We start from the raw sequence: 18,795 nt of genomic DNA, 5'->3' as shown, positions 1-18,795 counted from the left end.
ACAGACATAAAAGGACTGCACTCATTTGTGGAATATAAAATAACATAATATGAGACTGATACCCAAGGACAGTAGACACAAGGGCCAGGAGTATTGCCCCATAGTTGGAAGCCTGTCTCACGTGCTGGGGGAGAAGGCAGCTGGAATAGAGAAAGGATCACTAAGGCAATGATAGTTGGAGGAATCATTCGGGATGGGAGACGTGTGCTGAAGATAAAGGGCCAAATATGATAACTTCTCAGTATCTGTATTCCAACCATAATGCCCAAAAGCAGAGAGTATGGGGGAAATTGTCTGCCATGGAGGCAGAGGGAGGGGTGGAAAGGGGGGATACACTGGGGACACTGGTGGTGGGGAATGTGCACTGGTGGAGGGATGGGTGTTTGATCATTGTATAATTGTAACTAAATCATGAAAGCTTGTAACTGTATCTCAAGGTGATTCAATTAAAAAAAAAAAAAGAGTCCCTAGTGACCCAAACTGCAACAATTTCAGTAACAAAAGTAGTATTGAAACATAACCCAAAATACAAATATCCATGAGTGATTGAATAAGTTAAGGCAAAGCAAGAGGGGAAAGTCTTCGATGCTTAATTCCAAATAATACATATACATGATCTTAAGGATGAGTATAAAATTCCCCTCCATTCTATATAGGGATACACAGTAACAAGTGAGATGCACTGGAAAGTGACTCTGTTTCCCCCATATCCCATTCTTCTTTGTATTTCAGAGTAGAGAATGGGGGCTTGGGGGGTAGGTAACTTCACAGTGAAAAAACCTAACAAACTCTCCAGTCAGGTGATCAAGATCAACACAAGTCACATGTAATTTTGATATGCGGTGATGACAATGACAACCTCTGTGTTATTCTGTCTCATGATCCATAAACCTAGTATTAGAAGAAAAATTAATTCCAGAGATGGGCACCCTACAGTATACATGACCAGTATTTCTCAAGCTGTCAAAATCATTAAAAAAAAAAGTGGAAGAACCAATCCGAAACTAGCATAAAGAGACATGAGAACTGCACATAATGTGATCACTTGAACAGGGCCACGAACAAAAAGGCACTAAGATTTAAAATTAAGGAAATGAATGTACTATGAACTTCAGTTAATAATATCAATAATGGCTCATTAGTTGTACAAATTTAATCTATCAATAATCGTTTTCAATAAGATACTGATAATGGGGGAAGATGTGATAATAGGCGATAATGATAAATAATAACAGATGGTAACAGATGATAGAGGAAAGGTGGTAAAGGGGGAAGAGCAAATAGGAACTCTATCTTTGCAATTTTGCAAACAATTTAAAACTGTCCTTAAAAACGTTATCTATTTCAACAAAACAAAACAAAAAAAAAACAAAGAAAAAGAAAAAACAACAACAACAACAAAAATGTTATCTATTTAAAATTGCAATTTGAGGGGCTGGAGCGATAGCACAGCAGGTACAGTGTTTGCCTTGCACGTGGCCAACCTGGGTTTGATTCCCAGCATCCCATATGGTCCCCTGAGCACCTCGAGGGGTGATTCCTGAGTGCAGAGCCAGGAGTAACCCCTGTGCATCGCTGGGTGTGACCCAAAAAGAAAAAAAATTGCAATTTGGGAACACAGTCTCTTTTTTTTGGGGGGGGAGTGGGCCCCACTTAGTGGTTCTCAGGGCTCTGTGCTCCTAGCGATGCTCAAGGTACCAGATTCCATACGGGATCTAATCCCAGTAGTCTGCCTGCAAGGCAAATGCCATAACTACTGTACTATTGCTCCAGGACATCAAACCTATTATTTTTCAAAGCTGTTTCATTTGCCAGTACATTTTCTTTTCTTTTTTGCTTTTTGGGTCACACCCAGTAATGCACAGGGGTCACTCCTGGCTCTGCACTCAGGAATTATCCCTGGCAGTGCTCGGGGGACCGTATGGGATGCTGGGAATCGAACCCGGGTCGGCCGCATGCAAGGCAAACGCCCTACCTGCTGTGCTATCACTCCAGCCCCTGTCCAGTAGATTTTTACACAATGTAAACACCAGCGTGGCTGATGACACTGGTATATGTTGCATGCACGAGAGAGTGTCACTCTCCCATCTTTAAAGACGTACACAAATGATTGTACAAAAATGAGATATGTGGGGCTGGAGCGATAGCACAGCGGGTAGGGCGTTTGCCTTGCACGCGCCCGCCCCGGCTCGATTCCCAGCATCCTATATGGTCTCCCGAGCACGCCAGGAGTAATTCCTGAGTGCGATGCCAGTGCAAAACCCTGTGCATGGCCGGGTGTAAGCAAAAAAAAAAAAAAAATCAGATGTATATTGGTAATTTGGAAATCTTGTCTCTCATTTTGCTTCATACAAAGATAAAGGCACACTCTTTGCTAAGGCCTATGAGGGAGAGAAATCAGCGAGAGGAAATGCTAATGTGTTCACGGATTGGAGAAGGGACTGTACCAGGCAGGTGGCAAAACCGGTTTACTCGGACACTTCCCAGTCCAACCTCCAAAGAATGGCAAGAAACAAAATACAGGGCGGACAGAGCCGAGGTGGAGGGACGTGGCTCCGTGGCTGGACACTTGCCTGGCATGCTTGGAGCTGGGCCTGATCCCGGCGCCGCCAAAAGAATAGAAAGACACAAAAACGTCACTCGCCACAGTGCCGACCGGCTCCACGCCACCAGGCCACCGTGCGAGGCGGGGGCCGGCGCGGCGAACTTCATCCCCTCTGCGGCACGCCCGGGGGTCGGCCGGGTTCTGCTCCGCGGCCCGCCGGTCCTGTCGGCTTGTCCGGAGCCCCCCGGAGCGCGTGTGGCCGCGGCGTGGCGGCGGGGCTGCGCGGGCGACGCCCCTCACTCACCGGCTGCGCTCACTCGTGTCCCGCGGCGGCCAGCTCCTGTCGCGGGTCCCGCGGGCGTCCTTGTGACAGACCGCGCACCCGCCGGGGACCCTTCCGGCTCCTACGAGTCCTCTTCCGAGATTTCTCCGGACCGCCGTCCCGATTGGGCCCTGCCCGGCCGCGCCTCCCAATGGGGACCTCGGTCCCCGCTGCGTCATCGCTCTCCGGGCGAATCCTCGAGCCTCGCCCGGTGCAGGGCAGAAGCCGGGAAAAGGAAATCAAAACCGGCCACCAGCGCGCCCCTGTTGTCCCCCGCACTTGGCCTCTTAGTTTGCCATTAACAGTCTGCCTGGACGCATTCCGCGGCCTAAAGAGATGCTATCGCTGGGGTACGGGGCCAGCCGGCATCCCCTTTCCTCTTCTCGAGACTCCCGCCCGAGCTGGACCGAAGTTGGAGTGGCCCTGGCCAGTGCTCAGCGTTAGATAGGACTCCCTGCCTAGACTGTGGCCTAAACTTGCTTTTTGGGCCAGGAATCTTGGTAAACAAACGTTATCTATCATTCCCGCAACGCCTACGATGAATAAGGTGCTTTGCATGAATATCCTTAAACGGGGAGGGGGGCTATTAAAGCCCTCCCGTTCAACAGAAGGGAAAACTGAGGTTCCAAGTTTAGAGGTCTAAGACTAGCTCTAAAGGGGCCTGTTCCTCCTGCATTCAGAAACCACAGAACTCTGAAAAAGCACCCGTTCCTCCGCGGTATCTTGGAGACTCGCAAGTGTAGCTCCATCGAGGTCAGAAAACTGATCCTCCCCAGGGCAGGTCACTGCACGAGCGCTTCCTGCGGCACCTCCAGCGGTTCTAGTGTTCAATCTAGGCGTGAAATTATCTCGGCACGGAAATCTCCCAGCCTGGGCCGGCTCGTGATTGGTGTAGGGAGTCTCAGTTGCCCCAAGGGTGCGTGGGAAATTGAGATGGGCGCACAGGTTTCCTGCTTAGAATCTTGCCAAGGGGTCGGGGCGGGTTGGGGGTAACAGTTGGGGTCGGAATCCTAAACATTCTCAATATTTATTTATTTATTTATTTATTTGTGCTTTTTGGGTCACACCCAGCAATGCTCAGGGCTGACTCCTGGCTCTGTACTCAGGAATCACTCCTGGCGGTGTTGCTCGGGGGACCATATGGGGTGCTGGGAATCGAACCCGGGTCGGCCGCGTGCAAGGCAAACGCCCTACCCGCTGTACTATTGCTCCAGCCCCTATCTCAATATTTATAACTGACCTTGTCCTAGCCGTCACTTGGGGTAGTTGCTCCTAACAGCAGCCTCTTAGCAGCCTTTCCCTTTGTGCTTGCTTGACTCGATTGTGTACTTATCCCTGTCCTCGTTGACTTCACTCAACATCATATTCTCGAGTTCCATCCATGTTTTTGCAAATTGCACAATTTTGCTCTTTCTTAGAGCTGTATAATGTTTTATTGTTTATATACCACAACTTCTTTTTGGGTTTTTTTTTTTTATTATTGTTGTGTGGTCACACCCAGTGATGCTCAGGGATTACTCTTGGCTCTGCACTCAGCAATTACTCTTGGCAGTACTCTGGAACCCACTGGGATGTCGGGGATTGAACCCCGGTTGCCAGTAGTGTGCGAGGCAAACTCCCTACAACTGTACTATCACTTCGGCCTCATCCCACAACTTCTTGATCCATTCATCTGTAGTTGGGCATTTGGGTTGTTTCTATATCTTGGCTATTGTACTAAGTGCAAAAATTAACATAGGCGTGCAGACATCCTTTCAAATTAATGTTTTGTATTTTGGGGATAGAGGCTAAGAATGGTATTGCATTGAAACTCAATCAAGAAAGCATTGTAACTATATCTCATAGTGATTCCATTTTTTAATTTTTTAAATTTTTTTATTGAATCACCATGAGAACAGGGGCCGGAGCGATAGCACAGTGGGTAGGGCATTTGCCTTGCATGCGGCTGACCTGGGTTCGATCCCCGGCATCCCATATGGTCCCCCCAAGCACTGCCAGGAGTAATTCCTGAGTGGAAAGCCAGGAGTAACCCCTGAGCATCGCTGGGTGTGACCCAAAAAACAAACAAACAAACAAAAAGAATCACCGTGAGAACAGTTAAAAAGGTTTCCAGTTTAAGTCTCGGTCATCCAATGATCAAACACCCATCCTTTCACCAGTGCACATGTTCCACCACCAGGAACCCCAGTATGCCCCCATCCCACCCCTCCCCCTGCCTATGTGGCGATGACTTCCACTTTACTCTCTCTCCACTCTGATCACATTCAATATTTCAACAAAAGACCCACCATTATTATTTGGAATTCTCCCCAACAATCAGATGACTTTCCAAGCCAGTTTTCGCTATGCTTTCTCTAGGACTCTGTGACTGACCTGGCATTCACTAAGGGACTGGCGTAGAGACGGGCCTCAGTCCTAGTGGGGGCCCGAGAGGCCCTCCCACCTCAGGCCTGGCAGAGAAGAGCAGGAGTAGGGCTTTTCAGAAACCAGACCAAAATTTATTTCTTTTTTTGCTTTTTGGGTCACACCCGATGATGCACAGGGGTTACTCCTGGCTCTGCACTCAGGAATTACCCCTGGCGGTGCTCGGGGGACCATATGGGATGCTGGGAATCGAACCTGGGTCGGCTGCGTGCAAGGCAAACGCCCTACCCACTGTGCTATTGCTCCAGCCCCCAAAACTCATTTCTTATGGAATCAGGTCACAGAAGGGAATCAATCTGTCAGGACTAGCTGTGTGTGGAGACCACAGGCTTCCCGCCTGAGGAGGAAGACCGTCTGGGCGAAAATTGGCATGGAAAGTCATCAGACGAGGAGGACTGAGGAGCCAGGTGAGCCACACCTGAGGGGGAATCTGGTTCCTGGAGGTGCCATTAGTGAGGTTTGGTTCTCCACAGAGAGTGACCCAGCTGTTGGACGCGGATCGGAGCAGGAGCGACTCCATCATGCCTGGTTCCTGCTCCACGTCCTGTTTTACTTAAACCTTTTTGTTTTTCTTAAAACCCCCTCTCCCCCGCTTCTCCCCCCTCCCCCGCCATCTGTGAGGGAAGGTCATTTGGGCTGAAAACTCAGCCTTGGCAAATAGCTTCATAACCGCTCTTCACCGTCTATAGAAGCCAGCAGACACAAGCAGGGCGGGTAGCTGCCAGAAGGTTCTGAAAACATGTCTAGATCACCTATCTGTAACTGCTTGTTTGTACTACTTGAAATTACGTTTTCTTCTGAATCATGAATAAATCATGAAACTTGCATTTTCACTTATGTTTTTGTTAAAATTCGTACTTGCGGGTTAGGATGTAAGCAGATGTAAACATCAACTATAAAACTTGCAGCTTTGGGTTGGAGAAATAGCACAACGGGTAGGGTGTTTGCCTTGCACACGGCCAACCTGGATTCAATTCCCAGCATCCTATATGGTCCCCTGAGCACTGCCGGGGGTAATTCGGTAATTCCTGAGTGCAGAGCCAGAAGTAACCCCTGTGCATCACCGGGTGTGACCCAAAAAGAAAAAAAATTAAAAACTTGCAGCTTTTCCCTTGTTCAGGGTCTTGCTTGGGACTGCGTGCCTAGAAGCTTGACCCCAGCTAGCTGGCTAATAAACTCCACTTGTTTATTACATTACTGGCTGAGCTCTTTGTGCAGATTCCAAGGGGGAAATTATCTACACCGAACTCTAACACAGTGAGAATCAGGGAAGATTAGAACTTTTTTTTTTTTTTTTGCTTTTTGGGTCACACCCGGCAATGCACAGGGGTCACTCCTAGTTCATGCACTCAGGAATCACCCCTGGCGGTACTCAGGGGACCATATGGGATGCTGGGATTCGGACCCGGGTCCGCCGCGTGCAAGGCAAACGCCCTACCCGCTGTGCTATCACTCCAGCCCTAGAACATATTTAAAAAAAAAAAAAAAAAAGAAGAAGGGTGCCATCAAAAGTTGGTGTCAGAAGTTAGGAGCCAGAGTTATAGGGGCCGGAATGATAGTACGTCCCTGACCCTATAAGGTCCTCCAAGTCTACAGCAGTGAAATCTGAACACAGAGCCAGGAGTAAGTTCTGAGCACCACTGTGTCTACCCTTACCAAAAAAAAAAAAGAGTTGACAAATATCAAAATCTCTTTTTAAAAAAAATTCTGGGAATCAACTAAAGGCTAAGAGAAGTAGCCAAATCATCTTGGTAGTGAGAGCTTGGAGTGTCTTGACTCACCCTGCATGAGCATCCCCTTCCCTTCTTCCTCAGCCCCAAGCTTTATGTTTATAAATGAATCAATGTGTTTATTGATTTGGTGGCGTCAGGACTTGAATTCAGTACTCAGCCTCATCGCTCAGGGCTCCAGGCTCAGGGGTCACACGGCAGCGACAGCACAGCAGCCACACCCCCAGGCTCTCACTGAACTGCCAGCCTGGTCGGCCAAGTACAGCTGGGGGTGCCGCACCCCACAGGTCTCCTGAGCACTGCTTGGGATGGCCCCCTCCAAAAATGAGTGACAACCCACAGTCCAAGACTAGGAAAGGAAGAATGGGTTGAACCTGAAGCTTCACTCATAGAGAACAGCTATGATCAGGGCCCGGAGGAATAGCTCAGTAGCTTGCAGCCTTATGTTCTTACTGTTGTGACCGAGTTGAATGTATGCATGGCCCAAACCCAGGCCATGAAAATCTAGGAGAAAGCAATCAACAAGAATTTTTTTTTGAGTGGGCTTGGGGAGATGGCTCAAAGGGTTGGTGCGCATCAGGCATGAAGGTCCTAGTTTGACCCCCAGATGTGCCTACAGACAGGGGGGAGGGGTCCATATTCTCTGCTTACAGCGGAGGCATTGGTAAGTGTGCTCAGGCCAAACAGTGGGACTGGATATGTACGTATCAGGGGAAAAGGTGGTTTGTTTGTTTGTTTGTTTTGCTTTTTGGGTCACACCCAGCGATGCACAGGGGTTACTCCTGGCTTTGCATTCAGGAATTACTCCTGGCAGTGCTCAGATGCTGGGAATTGAACCCGGGTTGGCTGCGTGCAAGGCAAACGCCCTACCCGCTGTGCTATTGCTCCAGCCCCAGAGAAAAAGATGTTTTTGTTTGTTTTGCTCTTTTTCTGTGACAAAGATCAAAATACATGAGTCATGTCCTCTATTTTTCACTATACTTTTCTGATCCCGAAAGGCAGTAACATTTTACCTTTTGGGCGGGCTGGGGCAGGGGGCAGGGAGTGGCATGTTCTCCTGGCATTCCCAGTCGGTGCTTTAATGTGAAGGCCCAAGGAGGAGGTGCTGGGAAGTTTCTGTAGTGCCAGCACTAACCTGGGCTTACCCCAGTGGGATTCAAGAGGCTGCAGGGCTGCAGCTGGGAAGCTTGGGAGAGTGTGGTGCCGGGCATCGAACTGGGGTCCGCCGTGTGCAGAGCCTGCACTTTAACCCCTCGAGTTTCTCTCCAGCCCAGCTCCCCAGATAGCTTTGCAGGCAGCCAGGAAGGAGAAGCATGGTACTAAATTTAAATAAAGGAACATACTCGGGGCTGGAGAGATAGCACAGCGGGTAGGGCTTTGCCTTGCACGAGGCCGAGCTGAGTTCGATTCCCAGCATCCCATATGGTCCCCCAGCACCGCCAGGAGTAATTCCTGAGTGCATGAGCCAGGAGTAACCCCTGTGCATTGCTGAGTGTGACCCACAAAGAAAAAAAAAAAAAGGAACATACTGAAAATCATCCCTACTCCCCCCATGCCCCATTCATTTATTCATCAAACTTCGGTAGTGGTTTCCAGGCATGATGCTGATTTGGCTGAAAGTTGCCCAGTAAAATCATACGGCACATCCTCATCCCCAGTGGCATCTCCCAGCCTAGAGTATCCTGATAGCATGCATGCTCGTTTGTGTGAATTGCTGACCTGATCCTTAGGTGGAAGTTTATTTCGTTCGCTTTCTGCAATTACGTGTTTGCATGATTATTTATACACGATACAGTATTTTTTTTTTTGGCTTTTTGGGTCACACCTGGCGATGCACAGGGGTTACTCCTGGCTCTGCACTCAGGAATTACTCCTGGCAGTGCTCAGGGGACCATATGGGATGCTGGGAATCGAACCCCGGTCAGCCACGTGCAAGGCAAATGCCCTGCCCGCTGTGCTATCACTCCAGTACCACAATATAGTATTTTTAACTACATAAATCCCTTCTAGGAAAAGACATCAATAATTTGTACTAGTTGCCATAGATTATGTTTATAAAGAAATTTAGTATTGTTACTCCCCCCTGTGTTCTTCTAATTTCATTTGACCTCATTGTTTCTAGACTAATACTCAGATTTTTAGGACTTTTAAAAAACTTCTGACTGGGGGCAGCCAGGGGAGAGCCCCCCCACTCGGCTCTCCTGTTGGCCGCTCGGGTTTGGGGGTTGGTCCGGGCCGCTCGCCCAGCCGGGGCGGCCCAGGCCATAGGGCATATGAGAGAGGAAACGAGGGCCAAGCGGATTGATTGATCAGTTGCCATTTATTCCATGCTCTCCACGCGCCTGTTCCAGTCTCTCTGAGCCCCTCATTCTAGCCTCACACTACCCCTCATTTCTCCTCCATCCCAGCTCTCTAGATTCTCCTCCTCCTCTCTAGTCTCTCCACCCCTACTTGTCTCTCTCCACCTTGCCCTCTGGGCTACACACAGTCTGGTAGCAAAATCAACATAAGAAAGCCCTTCCTGAGGGCCCACCTGTTTCAAAGGAATCACCACCTACTGGTATTCCAAAGCCCTTCCTGACTCCCGCAGGCAAAATACCTCTTAAGGTGTTTTTCTCCTTTCCTCAGTCCAAAAACTCAATCAGCATCTTAATACTAGTTATTTTTGGTTTTTTTGGTTTTTTTTTTTTTTTTTTTTTGCTTTTTGGGTCACACCTGGCGAAGCACAGGGGTTACTCCTGGCTCTGCACTCAGGAATTACTCCTGGCGGTGCTCAGGGGACCATATGGGATGCTGGAAATCGAACCCAGGTCAGCCGAGTGCAAGGCAAACGCCCTACCCGCTGTGCTATCTCTCCAGCCCCAATGCTAGTTATTTTTGCATGGACACAATAAGAGATATATTGAGGCTTGTAGGGCAGCTCTCCGGGGGAACATCTTGCCACAGACTCAGACTATAGAGTTCAGGCCAGATTAATCAATCCTAACCCTAGCAGGGTCCGAATCTAGTTATTTATGGATCATGACGGCATCTGTCCATGAGCAAGCTCTTAACTTACAGTTAAGCATTAGGCACTTTGGCCAGGCCCATCTCAATGCCAAGGTAGCACACAACTCACCACTTGCCCTAGTCCATCCCATCCCTCATGGGGACCTTGCCTGTGGGGGTGCTAGGAAGTAAGGGCAGCTGAGGCTTAGGTCAAGAGAACAGATGCCCAGGAGGAAAACATCAGGCAGAATCAAATGACTCCCAGGTTACAAAGCATAGCATTTACTACTATCTTCTGTGCCCATACTAAAAGGACATTGCTCTGAATAAACTATGCAAAGGACTCAAGGAAAAGAGAAAAACAATATTTATAAGTCAACAGAGCACAAAGAAAGAAGTTAAAAATAAGCACAGAGGAAAGGGAGCACTGTGATGGGAACAACTCAACAAACCTAAACTACCTGAGGTTATGTTATCCTCAAGGACTAATGTGAATTTTAGGACTAAAGATATGGTCAGATGGAGTAAGAGATTGGGAATACATTTTGTCATTTTTTTCATTTCTGGGTAAATTTCATTGATGTTACTTCTATGACTTAAGTTTCTTGATTCTTTGTATCATCATCATCATCAACATCATCATCATCCCATTGATCATCGAATTTCTCGATGGTCTCAGTAATGTCTCCATTTGTCCTAGCCCTGAAATTTTAGAAGCCTCTCTTTACTCATCCTTTCCAATGGTGCCAATTTGGAGGCTCTTCCAGGATCAGGGTAATGAGACCCATCATTGTTACTGGTTTTGGCATATGAATACGCCATGGGGAGTTTGTGAGGCTCTCCCATGTGTGCAGGAAACTCTCCGTAGATTGCCAGGCTCTCCCAGAGGGAGAACTAGGCCTTAAGATGTCATTTTGTTAGGGCGCCAATGGAGATCTTCCTTACCGACAAAGAGACTCCAGAGACTGCAAACAGCAAGCAGGGTTTATTGTAAGACTGGCTAGCCAGGGTCCAGCCACCTTCTCGGACATGCAGGTCCAGCAGGTTGGGCAAGACCCCCGAGCTTCTCCAAAGAAGATCTTATATAGGCTGTTACAGCAGAGCCCGAACATTTCATAGCCAATAGATTTGTAATATTACAAACTTTCTTAACCAATCCATTTAAAAGGACATCACTCCTTAGCCTATGGTTTTAGAGATCAGTATTCGCGCCAATATTCAGGAATGTCCCGGTTCTGGGGGCAGTCCTGGGCTTGTGATATGGTTCTTATGATATGGGTTGTGTGATATGGGTCTGGTTATCTGGTCTGACCACCACCCTTCTTGCGACCCACGGTGCCTGTATCCGAATTCCTTGCTCAGGGGCAGAAAATCAAGTTACTCTGCCATGCGGGCTCCTGTAAAAAGAGTATTGAGAAAGCTAAGTTGATTCCTGTGGTCTGTTCTGGGCCAGTTCCTCACAATTTATCATTTATCAGATTCCTTGTATACCTGGAAAATTTTTAAGTACATGCAAACTTTGTGAGTTTTACTAATTTGACTTTGCTTCTTTTTTTTTTTTTCTTTTTTTGGGTCCTACCTGGCGATGCACAGTGGTTACTCCTGGCTCATGCACTCAGAAATCACTCCTGGTGGTGCTCAGGGGACTATATGGGATGCTGGGAATCAAACCCAGGTCAGCCGCGTGCAAGGCAAATGCCCTACCCGCTGTGCTATCGCTCCAGCCCCCCGCTTATTCTTGTAATATCTTGTAATATTTTAAATACTCTTAGCTGTTAAGTTCTGTGATGCAGCTAAGCTTGGAAACAGTTTGATCCTTTTGAGGTTTGGCTTTAAGTTTTGTTTGGTGGGATCAGAGCAGCATTCATTCTAGGGATAATTTCTGTGTCAGCCAGAGATTGGATTTACCCTCTTGCCTTAAACAACTAAAAATCTGGAGCATATCCCTATTCTGTGCTGCTTGGTGTCAGACATCAGACACACCTAAGAGGGAAACAGATGATCACCCCAGCTAACGAGGATGGAGTTTCCAGACCCCAGCATAGAAGAGGGTGTGAGAGACAGATTCCTCAGTATGATCATAGAAAAGTTGAGAAGTGGCTGAACTCGTCTCTTCTCACTCTGGCCATAAGATTTGTAGGAGACAGCTCAGGCCACGAAGGATATGTGATTTAACTGAGCTAATTGTTTAACAGTACCACTTGGTGGGAAGCAGCCTTGGCCATGAAGGATTTATGACTGAATTAATAGGTTAAAGGAACTAACTGGTGTTTACACAGACACGGAGCTGGAAGGCCAGGAGTCACTGATGGCACCTGTGTCTTGTATCCTGTATCTAACTGATAAGATGCTTTCTTGAATGTATGGAAATGCCTTGCTTTCTTGATGTATGGAATTGGGAATGTCATATTGATATACTGTTCCTGTATGCTTTTGTTCATTATGATACATTTTAGGTTACTTCTGTTTTTTCCTATGTGCATTTTTTTTTTTTTTTTGCTTTTTGGGTCACACCCAGCGATGCACAGGGGTTACTCCTGGCTTTGCACTCAGGAATTACTCCTGGCAGTGCTTGGGGGACCATATGGGATGCCGGGGATCGAACCCGGGTCGGCCGCATGCAAGGCAAACGCCCTACCCGCTGTGCTATCGCTCCGGCCCCTCCTATGTGCTTTTGTTCATTATGAAATGTTGGAAATTATTTCTGTTTTTGGAATTGTTTATTATTGTGCCAACTCCTGAGGCCCGTGTGCCCAGGATGGCTATATAAATCCTTTTCTGTAAGCCCTCCAGGTCGAGCTCTGACCTCCTGCTTTGATAGGACAGCTCAGCCCCAGCTAGCTGGAATAATAAAGTCTCGGTGTGTGTTTTGCAGTCCCACTGGACTCTTTGTCTCTCTGAATACTGAGCGGTGGTCTCGGTCCTAACAGAGGGTCCATCCTGGAGAAGCCTCTTCATCTTCCTGGTTGAGGAAATGGCGTTGAGGGATTGGGGAGGTCGTAAGGCCAGAGTTTCCAAGAGTAGGGCAGAATTGGAAGAAGCAGGCAGAACAACCTCGGAGCTCACAAAGAAAGGAGTTTGTGTTCCCACTGGCTGGAACGAATCACACTTCGTATGCTAGCAGAGTTCTCAAAAAAATTCTGCCTTATTACTGAAGGAAAATTATCAATTAGCCCCAGAATGAATGCTGCTCTGATCCCACCAAACAAAACTTAAAGACAACCCTCAAGAGGATCAAACTGTTTTCCAAGCTTAGCTGCATCATAGAATTTAATAGCTAAGAGTACTTAAAATATTACAAGATAAGGAAAGACAAAGAAGTAAAACTCACAAAATGTGCACGCACTTACAATTTTTCCAGGTATACAAAGAATCAAGAAACTTAAGTCATAGAAGTAATATCAATTGAAATTTATCCAGAAATCAAAAAGATGATAAAATTTATTTCCAGGCTATACATTTAAAAAAATATATCACTGTATCTGTATCACTGTCATCACTGTCATCCTGTTGTTCCTCAATTTACTCGAGCGGGCACCAGTAACGTCTCTATTACACTCAGCCTTGAGACTTTTTATTTATTTTTTTTTTTTTTTGCTTTTTGGGTCACACCCAGCGATGCTCAGGGGTTACTCCTGGTTTTGCACTCAGGAATTACTCCTGGCAGTGCTTGGGGGACCATATGGGATGCCGGGATCGAACCCAGGTCGGCCTCGTGCAAGGCAAACATCCTACCCGCTGTGCTATCGATCCGGCCCCAGCCCTGAGATTTTAGCAGCCTTTCCTTATTCATCTTTACCGACGATTGGAGGCTATTACAGGGTCAGGGGAATGAGACCTATTGTTACTGATTTTGGCATATTGAATATGCTACTGGTAGCTTGCCAGGCTCTGCTGTGTGGGCGGGATACTCTCAGTTTGCCAGGCTATCTGAGAGGTATGTATATATCTGTTACTGTATTTTGGATATGAATACACCACGGGGAGCTTGTCAGGCTCTCCCAAGTGGGCAGTAGACTCTCGGTAGCTTGTCAGATGCTCTAAGAGGGAGAACTAAGCTATTAGATGTCACCCGGGAGCTTGGTTTTAGAGTCTCTGGATGTTGGCCATTGACGGGATTACACAGCACCGAGGGCAGTCTCTGGGTGTGACTGTCTAGCTACTGGAAAATGGGGGATCTGAGTGGAAAAGGTGCAGTCCCAATCCAAGCAGCCTTGGAGATCTCGGCCCCAGGTCCCACACACCTGGATTCCTCTGCCAGCTCCCAAATAATTCTAAGAATATGGAGGTATTACACTCCCTGATTTTAAATCATACTACAAAATTATAGTAATCAATACTGTGAGGTAATAAATATTACTAGCACAGAATTAAGATAAATCCTAAAATATATGGACAGTTAATCTATGAAAAAGAAGCTGGGTGCATAAGGTAAAGAAAGCCTTTTCAACAAAAGGTCTATGAAAACTAAAGAGCCACACTTAAAAACAAAAAAGAAAGTGGATCCATATCTCACACCACACAAAACATTATCTTAAAATGGTTTTAACACCTGAAGAACATATAAGAATCAATAAAATACATTGAGGACATCACAGGAAAAAGTCTGCAGTATATTTGGGGCTAGAGCAATAGCACAGCGGATAGGGCGTTTGCCTTGCACGTGGCTGACCCAGGTTTGATTCCCAGCATTCCCTAAGGTCCCCTGAGCACTGCCAGGAGTAATTCCTGAGTGCAGAGCCAGGAGTAACCCGTGTGCATCGCCAGGTATGACCCAAAAAGAAAAAAAAAATCTGCAGCATATAGAACTCAAAAATGTCTTTAGTAACTTAACTCCATCAGCAAAGACAACAAAAACAAAAGTAAACAAATGCGATTACATCAAACTAAATTTTTTCATAGTAAATGATGCCATTGATTTGGAATTGGACTTGATTTTACAGAAGAGAGGATATTTATGTCACTTCTTTCTGCCACCTCACTCCTTGAGTGATCAATGGCTAAGAATGTGTAGGTCAGGGGCTGGAGCAATAGCACAGCGGGTAGGGCATTTGCCTTGCACATGGCCAAACCGGGTTCAATTCCCAGCATCCCATATGGTCCCCTGAGCACTGCCAGGGGTAATTCCTGAGTGCAGAGCCAGGAGTAACCCCTGTGCAATGCTGAGTGTGACCCAAAAAGCCAAAACCTAAAATTTAAAAAGAATATGTAGGTCAAGAATAATGAAATTTGGGGAGCTGGAGTGATAGCACAGTGGATAGGGCGTTTGCCTTGCATGCGGCCAATCTGCGTTCGATTCCCAGCATCTCATATGGTCCCCTGAGCACCGCCAGGGGTAATTCCTGAGTACAGAGCCAGGAGTGACCCTTGTGCATTCCAGGTGTGACCCAAAAAGCAAAATAATAATAATAATAATAATAATAATAATAATAATGAAATTTCACTAGAGTGGTAAAGAGTACCAAGCAGTACAAAGAGTCTGTGTGACTTTCTCATATCTCCTGTGCTTAATCTATGTCTACACTAGTCTTTTTAAATAGAAAGGGTGAACTTCAATGAGTGTGTATATGTACATGTGTATACGTAGGAACTCCAGTAACTCCAAGAAATCAGCAACAAAAAGACAATTCTACTTTTAAATGATAAAAGAATTGGAGTCCCAGGAATATCTCAATTCATAGACCATCTGCCTTGCAAGCATGGGCTGTAAGTTTGATTGCTGGAACAGACCTACATGCTATGATTTTTTTTTTTTTTTGGCTTTTTGGCTTTTTTGGCTCACACTTGGTGATGCTCACTCCTGATTGCAGTTAGGCAAACACCCTATCCGCTGTGCTATCACTCTGGCCCTGACTGAGTGTGATTCTTATGGGAGGTATAGGGGAATATTTTTTTGTTTGTGTTTTGGCTTTTTTACTTTTTCAACATTGAACCCAGGTTGGCTACATACAAGTCAAACACTACCTGCTGTGCTATTGCTCCTGCCTCATGATTCTTATGTTACAGCAAAGTATGCAATCTCTGAAAAACTGCAGCTGACTACATATGTATACCACAATCAGATGTGTGCTCCCTGACAGGCACCCCAACAAAATGTGCATCACTCTTAATCTCAAGGGCAGCAAAAGTAAGAAGTCAAGGTAAAGGAATCTTGACTTCCAAACTCTACAATTCTGACACCCCAGAAGTAGCACACCAGATTGGATGGAAATGTAATATAGAAGCCAACCAACCTTGGGGCTAGAGAGATAGCACAGCGGATAGGGTGTTCGCCTTGCACACGGCTGACCCGGGTTCAAGTCCCAGCATCCCATTTGGTTCCCCGAGCACTGCCAGGGGTAATTCCTGACTGCAGAGCCAGGAGTAACTCCTGAGCATTGCTGGGTGTGACCCAAAAAAAGCAAAAAAAAAAAAAAAAAAAAAGCCAACCAATCTCTACTTAAAAAAAAATTAACACAAAGGCCTAACATGCAACAACAGCTTAGTAAACCCTCAGACAAGGACTTATGTCCCTATAGTGAGATACAACAATTTTCACAAATTTTCTTCTACTGAAATATTTTTTTTGATCACTCCAGTAGCCATTTAGTAGTAACAAGCATTGTAAAATAAATATTTATAAAATAAATTGTGGCCTGCTGTGAGGGCAGCCTTGATGGGTGGCTGGGAAAATAGAGACAATGATGGAGGGAAGGTGACAGGGGTGGTAGGGTTGGTGTTGGAATATTGAATGCCTATAATAAATCATCACAAACAATTTTGTAAACCATGGTATTTAAATAAAGGAGGGAGGCGGACGGAGTGATAGTACAGTGGGTACTATCACTGTGCTCATTTTTGCCTTGCTCATGACTCTAGTTTTTTGGGGTCACAATGCTTGGGTGTTATTCCTGCCTCTGCACTCAGGAGTTACTCCTGGCAGTGCTCAGGGAACCATATGAGGTGCTGGGAACTGAACTCAAGTCATTTTGCCTTGCACAACAGTTTTCACAAATTTTCTTCTACTGAAATATTTTTTTGATAATCCATTAGCCATTTAGTAGTGATGGCTCAAGTTCAATTCCCAGCACCCCATATAGTTCCTCGAGCACTGCCAGGAGTAACTCCTGAGTGCAGAGCCAGGAGTAACACCTGAGCATTTGTGACCCCAAAAGTCACTGCCACTGTCACCTGTTGCTCATCGATTTGTTCGAGCGGGCACCAGTAACATCTCTCATAAGACCCCAAAAGTAACAAATAAATAAATACATAAAGTAGGGAAAAAATGGTGCAGAGGCAGGGAAAATGATTGAGTAGAGATTTCTCTAAATAAGATAAAAATGTCATTAGCACATGAAAAGATATTCTTCATTATTGTTAGGCAAATTTATACAAAACCAACAAAATCACCATATAATATACATAAAAATCACTGTATACAGTGATCTACTCACTTTATAGTGATTTCTGGAAGAGAGACATTAGTATGGGATGATGGAAAGGTTATGTAAAGATGATGTCTACTTTAAAACTAAAAAAAGGTCAAGTTGTATCATAATCAGGAAATGTGATTATTTAAGAATTAGGAATTTGAGTTCATGACCAAAGGAAAGTGCCAGTTGTTCTATTAGGGTGAGAGCATAGGAAGAATTAAAGGATCAGGCAGATTTATTTGTGTTGGCAGTTTTAGACAGTAAAAGTCTTCAAACAGAAGGTTACAGTGCAGTGAGAGTGGTTTGCATGACCTGAAGATTATGTACTTGTTTTCTGTCATTAAATGACTGAATCAGGGCAATTAATTTTCATCCAGAATTCTGAACATGGCTACTTAGTGACAAGCTGGTGTCTGTTTAATTTAAAAGAGTTCTTCCCTTTTGAAATTTAAATATGAAATAGTCTTCCCCCAAAAAACAATAATTTCTAATTTTAGGTGTTTGCCTTGTACTCGGCCAACCCAGGTTTGATTCTTCTGTCCCTCTTGGAGAACCCAGCAAGCTACTGAGAGTATCCCACCGCACGGCAGAGCCTGGCAAGCTCCCCATGGCATTTTCGATATGCCAAAAACAGGAACAAGTCTCACAAATGGAGACGTTACTGGTGCCCGCTTGGGCAAATTGGTGAACAACAGGTCGACAGTGCAACAGTGCAGTGCTACTGCAAAGGTAGAGTAATCCGAATAGTGTGAAAGTGATACGGGAAGAGATACATTGATCAAGGGAATAGAAATGAAAGGTCAGAAATCATTCCTTACATTTACTCTTGATTGTATGTTAGCAAGAGTTCTAAGACAATTCAATAGATTATTTTACATACTTGTGTATCTACACAAAAAAGTGAAATTAAACAAAGAACTAAAGAATCCTAAAACTATAACAGATGTAATATGCAAGCAAATACGTACTTGCATATTATCATAGACTAAGCAATGGCTTCTTAAATGTCACTGTCATCCCGTTGCTCATCGATTTGTTCGAGCGGGCACCAGTAACGTCTCTCATTGAGAGACTTATTGTTACTGTTTTTGGCATATCCAATATGCACGGGTAGCTTGCCAGGCTCTACTGTGCGGGCTCAATACTCTCGGTAGGTTGCCGGGCTCTCCGAGAGGGGCGGAGGAATAGAACTCGGGTGGGCCGCGTGAAAGGCGAACGCCCAACCGCTGTGCTATCGATCTGGCTGCGGCTTCTTAAATACAGAGTAAATATAATACTCAAATACAAGGAGTAAAAAGACAATTTTCTATAAAATTTAAAACTTTTTAATTTTAGAAATATAAAATTAATGTTGCCATCCAAGTATAAAATATA

At 45.7% G+C, this 18,795-nt stretch overlaps 1 protein-coding gene across 5 annotated transcripts in view; it reads right to left on the bottom strand.

The window, feature by feature from the left end:
- The window catches only part of TRIM26 (tripartite motif containing 26), a 62,519-nt gene that overhangs the window by 19,295 nt on the left and 24,429 nt on the right, over positions 1 to 18,795 (bottom strand). The window contains exon 1 of one of the 5 annotated variants that reach the window (XM_055129251.1): positions 2,850 to 2,994. The exons of 3 other annotated variants lie outside the window; for them this stretch is intronic. The gene's annotated coding sequence lies outside the window, so the exon portion shown is untranslated. One more of the 5 variants, XM_055129254.1, reaches the window with a different exon arrangement.

Source organism: Sorex araneus, chromosome 2 (genome assembly GCF_027595985.1).
Source record: "Sorex araneus isolate mSorAra2 chromosome 2, mSorAra2.pri, whole genome shotgun sequence".
In the NCBI taxonomy this organism is placed as follows: Eukaryota; Metazoa; Chordata; class Mammalia; order Eulipotyphla; family Soricidae; genus Sorex; species Sorex araneus.
The sequence above is the reverse complement of the archived record's forward strand: the minus strand, read 5'-3'. Positions and strand labels throughout refer to the sequence as shown.